The following is a 12715-nucleotide window of genomic DNA, read 5'->3' on the forward strand; positions in this document are numbered from 1 at the left end:
ACTTATGGTGTGGAAATGAGGGAGGCGCAGCACTGGAAAGGAAATGTACCTTTGGTGAGTTTCACTTGGTAGGACTTCCTGTCTGCATCCAGAGGTTCCATTGGAAGCGGGATTGGGAAGGAGGTTAAACATGGAACCCAGTCAGCTTCTTTGTCCTATGACTACAATTCACATCTTACCCACTCATGAATTTATGCCTCCCTGGAGAATGGGTCTAGCGAGAAAACTCAACGCACAGAAACTCTGATAGAAGTTCCTGCTGCTCAGCTGGTCCAGCTTCCTGCAATTGCATCAGAGAAAGCAGCAGATGCTAGTCCAAGTGTCATACATTCTCTCTGGGACTCTGACTTTCAACTAAGTGTGTGTGTGTGTGTGTGTGTGTGTGTGTGTGTGTGTGTGTATTTAAAAATAAAAGATGGAAAAGGTGGTAGAAGCAGCCCAACTTCACTTCTGCCCCTGAAGGAAATACATGAAATAAAACTCAGACCATGTGCTGAGCACATCCATAGATATGTCCTGGAATCTGATCATTTTGCTTGTTTCTTGAGATCATTGATTCATTTGTATGCGTTAATCCTGCTGGGATCTAAATCTAAGGATAAGCTGTGGTGTTTACTGTGCTTCAGCATCTATGTGTGTGTGTGTGTATGTATATATATATATATATATATATATATATATATATATATATATATATAAAAGGCAGAGTGACAGAGATAGAAGAACAGAGAGATTTTCCATCTGCTGACTCACTTCCCCAAATGATCACAACATCCAGGGCATTGGTCAGGCTGAAGCCAGGAGTTAGGAACTGCATCAGGTCTGCAGGATGAGCTACAGAGACCCAAGTACTTGGAACATCATCCACTGCTCCCGCAGACACATCAGCAGCTGGGACTCGAGCTGCCACTCTGCTATGCAATGCCAGCATCTCACCCCACTGTGTCATGGTGCCTACCCAAGTGATGGCATTTGAAGTGGAATTTATTAAGGATCATTAAGGAATTATGAACCCAGCAGCCCTGGTGCCTGCCAGAAGAGTTCTGAGAGCTCAGGAAGGAGTCATCATTTTTGGCTCTTCGAGAACTTGGCAATGACCTTCATAACTAGGTTCTGGGGGGAAGGCTTGTACAGCTTAAGGAATTTCCCTGTATATCAGTCTGTGAATATAATCTTCCTTGGGGAAATAAACAAAAACTGAAATCTTGTATACTGAGCCAGTTTATGTGTAACACAGCCAAGATTCTCGGTCTGATTCTTCACTGAAAACCAACAATTTGGATCTGTCATTGTGGCACAGTGGCTTGCCACCTCCTTCAACACGGGTATCCCATATGAGCTCCGGTTCAAGTCTTGGATGTCCTACTTTAAATCCAACTCCCACCAAATGTGCTTGGCAGAGCAGCAGAAGATGGCCAAGTGTTTGGGCTCCTGTCATCTCCTGTCTTCTGAATGGAGTTCCAGGCTCCTAGTCCTGACCCAACCCTGACCATTGCAGCAATTTGAGAAATGAACAGTGGGTAGCAGATAATCTCTTTAGCTCTCTCGCTTTCTCTCTCTATCCCTCCCTCTTCACCCCATTTCCTATAGTGCTGCCTTTCAAAATAAATACATGAATACATCTTCAAATACATAAATAAATATGCAAATACATAAAATTAAAAAATAATAAATAAATATGCCATTCCTCAATTAGATAAAAATACAGGTTTTTCAAGTAGTTCCCTGTTGCATCAAATTTGTGGGGGGGGGGGGTGTGTATGTTTCTGTCAATGATATCTAACCTGCCCGGTGATATTTAAAACCGCTAATTTCTTCAGTTAAGCAAGAAAGCCAAATAGAATTGGGCTTGCTCCATTCTCTCAAAACATAACTGCCTGATTCTAAAAAAGCAAATTGGATTTAGCAAAAATTAACATTTAGGCAAAGCAAAAAGTACTGCCTCTATTCGGTTGTCACTGAAGACCCACACAGCCGTGTTTGGCATTTGCCTATCATCTGCTTTTCAGACTGTGGGGAGCAGGCCGAATGACAGGCACCCAGATGGACGGGTTGCATGATTAATGGATCTACCAGACCCAGTGGTGAGGACGCAGGAAATGGTGGCAGATAAGAGCTGGTCTCCTTTATAGCTTAGTGTTCCTTCCAAGGATTGAAGTGAGAAGAATCAGGAAAAATTCCAGCTCTATTCTTTGCATGAAAACCTAAGGTACTTTTCTTTCTGTTTTCAGGAATGGCTTGCCAAGACCAGGCCATTAATAGGAAACCACACCAACTTCCTGTTTGGCCCATTAGTTGCGATCTCTTTCCCTCCCTCCCTCCTCTACTTTCTTCCTTGGTTCCTTCCTGGTCCTCACTGTTCGTGCCTCCCTGCTCCTTCTCCAACCAGTCTCTTCCCATTGAACACAGTGAGCTAGACCTCCAGGTGAGCTCTTTGTGTATTTTGTGGGGAACACATGCCACTGCAGGCAGCAGGCGGACCACGATGACCCCCACCCAGCCTCCACTTTCCCAACAAGTGGCTCACCCTCCAGCGTGGTGCTCCCAGCGTCTGGAGTACAGAGATGAGGAGTTTATCACGCCCAGTGGGTCAGCAGGAGGCCACAGATTTAGGATCACACCCCAAAGTTGAGAATTCTTTCTTTTATTGGCTTTTAATGAATATGTAACAGTTCCAGTGAAAGAGCTGTTTAAAAATTAATTTGGTTTTAAATAAGTAATAGGAGCATGTAAAATGTAGAAAGGGGAAAAGAATGGTTTTCCAGTCCTTCTTCCCACCCAAATTCAGCAGTGCTTTTTTTTAAAAAAATAAAATAATTTTTGAGAGCTTTAGACTTCTGGAAAACGTCAATAGAGTTCCATGTTTCTCCCCAGTTCCCCTATGATTATCATTTTGCATTTACGTGATATGTTTGTTACACTCAATGAGTCAGCATTGGAACATTAACATTGAAAGTCTGTATAATGGAATATGTGTCCCTGCTTCCAGACGAAAGATAGCTTCCCAGTGAAATTCTTGGACATGTACAGACAATGGAATGCTGGACTGACATTGTCTGTACCAACAATGTCGGGGTACATCTAAATAAGAGACTGATAGAATCATGATGCCTTATGATGAAGGACAACACTACTGTAACAAAATGGGAAAAATCTGATGGGAGGTGGGAGTTTGCGGAGGGGAATCCCAGCCTGTATGAAATTGTACCACATAATTCACAATTCAAAATGAAAATATATTTAAAAAAAAAAAGAAGTCTGTATAAAGCTATCTAAAGCTTGTACTCTTTTGTACATCCTACGCATTCTGCCAAAGGTATAATTGACAGCCCACATCATTGCAGCGCCATATGGAGTGGTTCTAACCTAGGCGCTCTCCATTCATGCCTGCCTCTCGCCTAACCCTTGGAGATCACCCATCTTTTCACAGTCCCCACAGCTTCGTTTTCTGAGATACGGCTGTGTAATGCATCGTGTGGTCCTTTCAGACTGGCTCATTTCACGAGGCGAGACGTATCTGAGGCCCTTTCGTGTTTTCACATGCCTTGTCGTCCATTTCTTTCTGGAGCTGAGTAATGTTCAGCTTTATCTGGATGGATCACACTTTGTTTATCCATTCACCTATGAAGAATATCTTTATTGCTCCCCTGTTTCGGCTACTAGAAATAAAACTGCTATAGATATTAATGTGCAGCTTTACCTACAGAAGCAAACTTTCAGTTCACTGGGTGAGGGCCAAGGAGCATGCTTGTTAAAGCTCTTCCCAGGAGTGTGCTGAGCTTTCCGAGAGGCTGCAGTACTGTCTTCCACCCTTATTCCTGTTCAAATAATTAGTTCCTCCCCTGTTTCAATAAATCTGATTAGTTCCTTCCCTGCTTCAGTGAAGATGATTACTCCCAGGAAACCCCTCCCTTTCTCCCCCTCCCCTAGAGAAGAAGGTATATATATGAGGAGTAAAAATAAAGAGAGAGGCACTTTTTTCCACCAAGTACGAGTGTCCGTGTGTTTCTTGGGCCAGCAGCCTGGGGCTACCAGCCCGGCATTCCCAGTCCACCCTCAGGGTTTGAGCGTCGTGTCCTGCAGGTTGGGACACTGGTGGTTTCAGTGGACAGAATCACACAATAGGAACTGAGCAAAGTGGACACTCAGGCCCTGCCAGTGCTCTCTGGTGTACACCAAGGAAAAAACTCCCACCCTGGACCCTTGCACCAGGACGTCAGGCAAGTTCCTCAGCTTGTCCATGCTTCTCCACCCCCCTTGATGGGAGCCCAAAGCTGTGAGAGTTTCTCAAGATACTCCACGCGCATCGGGGCACTCTTCTGGGTGCAAATTCCTGTTCAATAAAAGGCCACCTTTAAAAGAAAATGCTTTATTCATTTGTTTGAAAATAAAAGTTACAGACAAAAAGAAAGAGATCCTCCTATTGATGGGGCACTCCCCCAAGATGCCTGTTATGGCTGGACAAGGCCAGGACAAGGCCAGGAGCCAGATGCTTCATCCAGATCTCCTGCATGGGAAGCCCGGACCCAGGAGTTCGGGCCATCCTCCACTGCCTTTCCCAGGTCGGCAGTAGGGAACTGGATTAGAACTGGAGTAGCCATGGGATGCAGGCATTGCAGGCAACAACTTTACCTGCTGCTTCACAATACCAGCCCCCATTTTTTTTAAAAAAATTGTTTTTATTGGAAAGTCAGATATACGGAGATGAGGAGAAACAGAGAGAAAGGTCTTCTGTCCAATGGTCCACTCCCCAAACAGCTGCAATGGCCAGAGCTGAACTGATCCAAAGCCAGGAGCCAGGAAACTCTTTGCGGTCTCCCATGCAGGTGCAGAGTCCCAAAGCTTTGAGCCGTCTTCAACTGCTTTCCCAGGCCATAAGCAAGGAGTTGGATGGGAAGTGGGACTGCTGGAATTAGAACTGGCACCCATATGGGATCCCGGTGCATAAAAGGCGAGGACTTCAGCCACTGGGCTACCACATTGGGCCTGCAGCCCCTCATTTTAATCTGTTATTTCGTAAATCAGTATCTCTTCCCCCAACACACACACACACACACACACACACACAAATTTTAGCCAGTATGTTATTTATAGATGAATGCTGTGACAGTGCACTGAGGAGCACCAAAGATAAAGGATTTAACACTGAAATCAGAAGAATAGAGAAAAGGAAAGGACAGGACAGGAAAGGAGAGGGGAGGGGAGGGGAGGGGAGGGGAGGGAAGGGAAGAAAAAGAAAGAAGACATAGTACCTAAAATACTGAAAAACCAAACCTGCGAGGGAAATTTCATGAATTGATGGGTTCTTCCTCCAAGATTAAGATTCCAGGGTTAAATCCCCTTACCCTTCAAGCCTCTGGTCCCATTGGCCTAGAACCCTCTGCAGTGACTCCTGCCCCCTCGCCCTGAAGGCCACTTGCCTGAGAGCCTGAACAGCCCTCAAGCTTTTCCCTCCCTCAGACAACACCGCCGGCAAAAGGGAGGGAAGTCATTGAGCAATCTACAAGATATCTTTTTTAAAATTCTTTGGGCAACTCTTAGATGGCAATGAAAAATAAATACACAGCAGCTACTACTTCTGTGTGGTCCACAAACAAAAGACAAATTCTCTCCTGTGAAGTTCTGATGAATTATCTATGGGTCCCTGCAAGGTGACAAAACAGAGGGGCTGGAAGCATCCCAGTGTGTCCCCCAGCTGATTTGCCTGCATGATATCAAATAACCAGTTTTCCTAGCTAACTGCATAGGCAGGGATGAGTGTCAGGAGGTCAGAGCACATGGAATGTTTTTAACTGAGAGTAAACAAGGAAACCTGGTGACTTTTACAGGACAAATGGCTACAAGGCAGGCACTCACTGATACAGGTCTTATCTACACTAACACAGCATGACGTCAGAGCCTGATTTGGACACATGTGTTTTTGAACAGCAGTAAGACCAAAGTACAACAGCACAGGTCAAAACTCCACCGAGGACGTCAGACAAAGCAGGTCTGGGGCAGTGAATAATTGCTGGATGGGAATCTATGGGATTACCCCGAAAGACTAGGCTACAGTCAGGTTCAAGGGGTTATTCAGCTTATCCATCTATGGGAACCAGGAGGTGGAAAAGGGGTTGGAAAGGGGTCTTTTTAACCTCCCTCACTCCATCAGATATCCCTGACAGCTCTGTATGGTAAAGGAAAAGTCATGGGGAGATGGAAAGGAAGACCAAAAAAAAAAAAAAAAAAAGGAAGGAAGGAAGGAAGGAAGGAAGGAAGAACCCATCCAGAACAAACCTGTCACTTTGGGCCCAGCGCGGTGGCCTAACGGTCTAAGTCCTCGCCTTGAAAGCGCCAGGATTCCATATGGGCGCTGGTTCTAATCCTGGCTGCTCCACTTCCCAACCAGCTCCCTGCTTGTGGCCTGGGAAAGCGGGCAAGGAAAGCAGGTGAGGACGGCCCAAAGCCTTGGGATCCTGCACCCCCATTGGAGACCTGTAGGAAGTTCCTGGCTCCTGACTTCAGATCGGCTCAGCTCTGGCCATCGTGGTCGCTTGGGGAGTGAATCATCGGATGGAAGATCTTCCTCTCTGTCTCTCCTCCTCTTTGTATATCTGACTTTGCAATAAAAATAAATAAATCTTTAATAATAATAATAATAAATAAACCTCTCACTTTAAATTTCTTTTGCTGCCCTAAGTCAGCCTGGTCAGTCTGAACAATGATTAACAGCACAGGTAAATGTATTTGGTTTACTGATTAGGTTGCCAACTGGGATGCCCACGCCCGATATGCAGGTACCTGCCTCAATCCCTAGCTCAAGTCCCAATTCCAGCTCTGTGCTAATGTTGGACCCTGAGAGGCAGTGTTAGCTCAAGTTGTTCAGTTCCTCTCACCCATGTAAAGTCAAGAACAGAACTCCTAGCTCCAGGTGCCAAGCCCTTTGGCTACTGGGGCTGGCACAGTGGCTTAGCAAGCTAATCCACCACTTGTGGCACTGGCATTCCATGTGGGCACCAGTTAGAGTCCCAGCTGCTCCACTTACAATCCAACTCCCTGCTTATGGCCCTGCGAAAGCAGCAGCAGATGGTCAAGTCCTTGGACCCCTTCACCCACATAGGAGACCTGGAAGCAGGTTCTGTTTCCTAGTTCCTGGTTCCTGGCTCCAGATCGGCTCAACTGCAGGCATGGTAGTCATTTGGGGAGTGAGCCAGTGAATGGAAAATCTGTGTCTCTCCTTTTCTCTGTAAATCTGCCTTTCAGAGATACATATGCTGTTTAAATATATTTATATTTATATTTATATGTATATTTATATGTATATTTATATGTATATTTATATTTATCCCTCCACAGGCAGGGAGCTGGGAGAGAAGTGGGGCAGCTGGGACACAAACCAGTGCTCTCTTTTCAATTTTTAAAAAACTATTTTAGTGTCTAAAATTCTCATCTAGCACACGCCGGGATCCCATATGGCCGCTGGTTTGTGTCCTAGCTGAGGAGTGAATCATTGGACAGAAGGTCTTCCTCTCTGTCTCTCCTTCTCTCTGAAAAACTGACTTTCCCATAAAAATAAATAAATCTTTGAAACAAATTATTGTTTTCCATGATCTGGTTTTGTAGGTAGAGGGATTCTCCCCTCTCCCTCCCCTACCTCCGACACACACTATTCCCCCCCCTTATTATTACAATGGTATAGTCCTTCAGCAACAGACACAAATCCAACATTCTGCTGTTCAAGTGTATCATGTCATTTATAGTTACGGGCAATGGTAGAAAATCCCATATCACACTGCCAAGGTATGTTTAACAATTTCTTTAGGAGTCCTCCTTCTATACATTGCATACTACGATGCATGTTCATTACCCCATATGCTAGTCTCCAATATACACTTGACCTATGGGAATATACGTACGTACCTGCTCACCTATATATCGACTTAGATTTCTCTCTTGCTTTCTCTCCAATACATTTTTCTTGAAGTCAGAATCCAGAATCAAACACACCTGATTAGGTCGTCCGACTCCATGTCTCACCAACTGCGTGAGTTTTCACAGGTCTTCTGTGTGCCTTGCTTTGCCGAGTTGTGAAGTAGGAACCACAGGAGGGGTGTGTAAGTAAGGGGTGCCCAGCGAGGTCTTAGGTTTGGGGGGTTCTGTGTCTGAGGAGTTGCCTGACTGTGCGCACTTCCATTCGAAGCTGACTACTTCACTATAATAGGAAACAGGAATTTGAAGCAGGAATTAGACAGGAGATGGGCTAGTTGTGGGTTCTGGTGTGGGTGTTGAGGCTGGGGATCAGTACCACTAGCTGACGTCAACGGAGTGGCTGGGGCAGATGGCCCGCACAGGGCCAGCCTGGAAGAACTGCAGGAAGCCAGCTGTCCTGTCCATGCCACAGAGTCCTAGAGGCCCCTTAAGACAAAGTACAAGATGGACTTCTTTGAATCAAAACTATCACATGTATTATCCTCAACAGCACTCTTCTCAAAGCTGTTTTATACTTTAATAAATTAATTTCAATTACAATTTTTTAAATTTTACCCATTAACTCCTTGAAAGTAAGCCCATTAAAATCCAATAGAGGGCCTGGCAAAATAGCCTAGCAGCTAAAGTTCTCGTCTTGCACGTGCCGGGATCCCGTATGAGCACCAGTTCGTATCCTGGTAGCCCTACTTCCCATCCAGTTCCCTCCTTGCGGCCTGGGAAAGCAGTCGAGGATGGTCCAAAGCCTTGGGACCCTGCACCCGTGCACCCGTGTGGGAGACCCAGAAGAGTTTCGCAGCTCCTGGCTTCAGATCAGTGTAGTTCTGGCCACTGCAGCTGCTTGGGGAATAAATAAATGGATAGAAGACCTTCCTCTCTGTCTCTCCTCCTTTCTGGCTTCTGGCTTCAAATCAGCTCAGCTCTGGCAGCTGTGGCCACTTGGGGAGTGAACCAATGGTTGGGGGAATCTCTGTGTCTCTCCTCCTCTCTGTGTTCTGACTTTCCAATAAATAAAATAAAACAAACTTTTTTTTTTTAAATTGCAATAGAAAAAATATATGTATTTAAACAAAGTTTTGATGTATAAACTCCTTGCAGGAAAACATTCTTGAACCATTGTAAGCAATACAGTGGCACTGGGTATTAGGGTGTGACAGAAGGCTGCTCATCCCTTCAGGTGGAATGCATCGGCTGCCTCTGTGTAGACACAACCTTTGGTGGAGATGCATTAAGCTGGAGTATAGCCCTACTGCCTCTTTGTTTCTGGTAACACAGACATTGATGCCAACACTGTATGACTGCCTAGGAACCTATATTGACTCCAAACCTCAGAATGAGTATATTCTTAGAGTTGTTAAAGAATTTTTTTAAATACAGCTGTGCTATCTTTCTTAATCATTTCCCTTTGGTTGGGCAAAGAAGCACATCAGGGCTCCCGTAGGAGAGATCAACCATAGACAGATAAAGTTCTTACAATGAATGTTCCGTGGAGGCTACAAGGTGTGGAATTATTTGGAAGCAGGGCATGGGCGCTACCTGCACTTCCTTGGAATAATAACCAGACCTCCATTAGGCTGAGCTGCGACTCGTGCTAAGGAAGACTTTGAGAGCAAATTCTGCTCCGCACTTGAAGCTGAGCCTCTTCCCCGCTGTCCACTGTGGAGATGTGGAGTGAGACGAGAGGGAGGAAGCTGCTATCCCCACTGTGACCAGAGCTGTGCGTTTATCTTTCCGCACTTCTTATTGCCTTGGGGGTGACCCTCCTCTGGCAAGGAATCTCACATTGCTCAATTTTTATGTTTATGATTTTTTACTACAAATGAAAGAAAACAAGTTTGAGAGATAGTATTAAAAGTATTAAATACCTGGAAAAGAGGTTTCTATGACTGAGTGTTGTAAGCAACACTCGCAAGCACAGGAAACACCATGGCAGCCAACAGTCTCCCTGGGCTGCCGGAGAGCAGGTGCCTGGCTAGGGAAGAGGAGACAGGGAGCCTAGCTTTCAAATATTCTGGGATTTCTAGCATCCTCTTTGTTGAAATTCTAAAACCATGCTGAATGATTTTTTTTTTATTGCAATGACTTCAATTCTGCTTAATCATGATTAGATTGGGGAAAACAGCCTCTCTCAAAAATAGTTGGCGTCAGCTTTGCTCTCAAGGCGACATGCTGGAGGCATCTCAGCCCAGTTCCCTACCCTCCAGCCCCTAAGACCTCCTCCAGCTCCTGGGCCACAAGCTCCTTTTATTTTCTCTATGGTTTTGTTTTCTTCCTCTAACTCATCGCCCTGGTCAATCCCTCAACGGGAACACACGCTCTTTTTCTGCTGCTGGGGGAGCCCAGGTAGACTCCGAAAGCAGTGTTTTTCTTGCTGCCTGGTCCTGCTCTGCAGATTGAGGTTCATGTCTGACTCAGGTTCGAGTCCCAGTGCCTAAGTGCACACAAAGTAGGTGCTCAGAAATCACTGATGAAAGTGAAAGAGAAGGCAGGGAGGGAGAAGGGAGGACAGAGAGAAAGAATACCAAAGGTACGAACCTGGAGCTGCTTTCAGTCGGTCACAGCTGCACGTGACCTCTGCTCTTTCTCCATCCTCCTCCTCCGCAAATACAAGTACGTTTCAAACCCCATTGTACTCACATCATACAGCACCATGTCTCTCACACACATCTCAAAACCAGTGACAAAACTGTTTCTTGCTATGATTTTTTAATCAAGCTTTGGAAATGCTGCAAAAGAGGATCCTTACAAAACTGTCAAAAGGAAGGCCCTAGAAGTAATGTTAACTACAGGTGCAGCGACATGAGGCACATTTTGGAGAAAGTGTGGTTTTCTCATAATTAGATGTTTGATTTGTGTTTTTAAAAATCTTTGTTTTCATTGTTTTGAAGGACTAACACACAGAGTAATAGAGAGAGAATTTTCCATCTGCTGGTTCACTCCCAAATATCCACAGCAATCGGCATTGGGCCAGGCTGAAAACCAAGAGCCAGCAATTCCGCCAGGCCTCTGCTATGGATGGCAGTGTCCCAGGCACCCGAGTCCTCATCTGCTGCCTCCCGGGCGTCCAGGAGCAGGACACTGGCTCAGAAACAGCGGCAGGACTGAAACGTAGGCACTCGGACACAGGAAGGGGCTTCCCCAACTGGAAGCTTCACCACCAGTTACAATTGTGTTTTGTTAGTAAGTAATGCTAGAGGAATCTATTTTACAAAATAGAGTAAACTACTTAAAGAAAAACAGGCTTACTACACTCCCCATGTGAACATCAGAACAGCAACAACAACAGAACCAATTTGTAATTTTCGTGGAAAAGTCAAAACAAACCAACCCAAAGACCCACTATGCAATGCTGCAACAAGAAGACATTGCATCCGCTGCATTTGAGCATGCACTAAATAAAATCTGTCCAAGAAAAGTTTCCACTGTGCGCAAGGAATTTCATTTTTTCATGTGTGGAGAAATCCAGAGGATGAAAGATAGCACAAAGCATAGTGCGATAGGTTTACAAAGGACAGCAGCACACATCTCTTGGGGTGTCTGTGTGTAGCTTTCACTGCCTCACCTTAACAAATGTAGTGCCAAGATGGCTGAGCTCCAGAGCAGGACGTGAAAGGGAGTAGCTGTGGTCCTTCGTGACAGGAGATTTCAAACGCTAGAATTGCTATGTTTTTGCTAAAAAATAAGGGGCTTCCTTGGACACTAGCGATATGTAATAGGCACTAAAACAAACAGATCCCTCTTCCTTAGTTCTGAAAGAGACTGCGCACTTGATCAATGTGAAAGGAATAGAAAGAGGTGTGGGAAGCATTCTCCCACCCAGAACAGTTTATGTGAGGAATGTGCCACCAGCAGCAGTCCTAAGACCAGGTAGGGCCCTGGAGTTTGCAAAAGGGCAGGATGGCGTATAACCCGCTCTCCTGGTTCGTGGCTGGAGAAGAGAAGCAATCAATTCATTCTGTTTAGGAGATCACAGTTGATTACAAGGAGGGTCAGCTGAGACTGTCCCACACACTGGCTCAGGCTGTTGAAAAGGACTTGCCCACACTCGCAAGTCTTAGAAGGCCAGTTGAAATAGAACACAAAGATCAAATGACCTGATCAAATGACACATTTTTTACATGAACAAAAGCTGAAACCACACACATATGCACAAATCAATTCCAGCAACTAAAGATGTCCATACAATGTTTTTCATAGAAATAACATTTTCCCTGGCAATATAAGTACAATCTAATGTTTTGTGAGTTTTTTTTTTTTAAGATTTGTTCATTTGTTTGAAAAGTAGAGTTATAGAGAGAAAGGAAGGAAGGAGAGATCTTCTGGCTGCTGGATCTATTCCAGAATGTTCACAACAATTGGAGCTGACCAAGGCTCAGAATGCCAGTGCTCTCTCACATGGGTGGCAAGGCAGAAGTCCTTGGGCTGTCCAGCTGCCTTCCCAGGTCCATCAGCCAGAACTAGGTCACAAGCAGGGAAGCCGGAAATTGAACCAGCCCTAAGTTATGGCATGCTGGTGTCAAAGGCCCCACTACAGTCCCCAGTTTTTTAGTTTCATGTGATGCTTTAGTAAGTATTCCTGGAGGATATCAGACAGGCCTGGGAACAGTTAACCTTCACGATTTGCCTGAATCTAAGGCAGAGAAAAGCATAGTAAATAAGTTGTAAGTACACTGCAAATTTTTGGGTTGGTCATGTTGAAGGTCAATAAGAATCATTTGATGAAGTCACTACAATTTAAATATAACTTCCA

The sequence above is a fragment of the Ochotona princeps genome, chromosome 6 (genome assembly GCF_030435755.1).
Source record: "Ochotona princeps isolate mOchPri1 chromosome 6, mOchPri1.hap1, whole genome shotgun sequence".
Lineage (NCBI taxonomy): Eukaryota > Metazoa > Chordata > Mammalia > Lagomorpha > Ochotonidae > Ochotona > Ochotona princeps.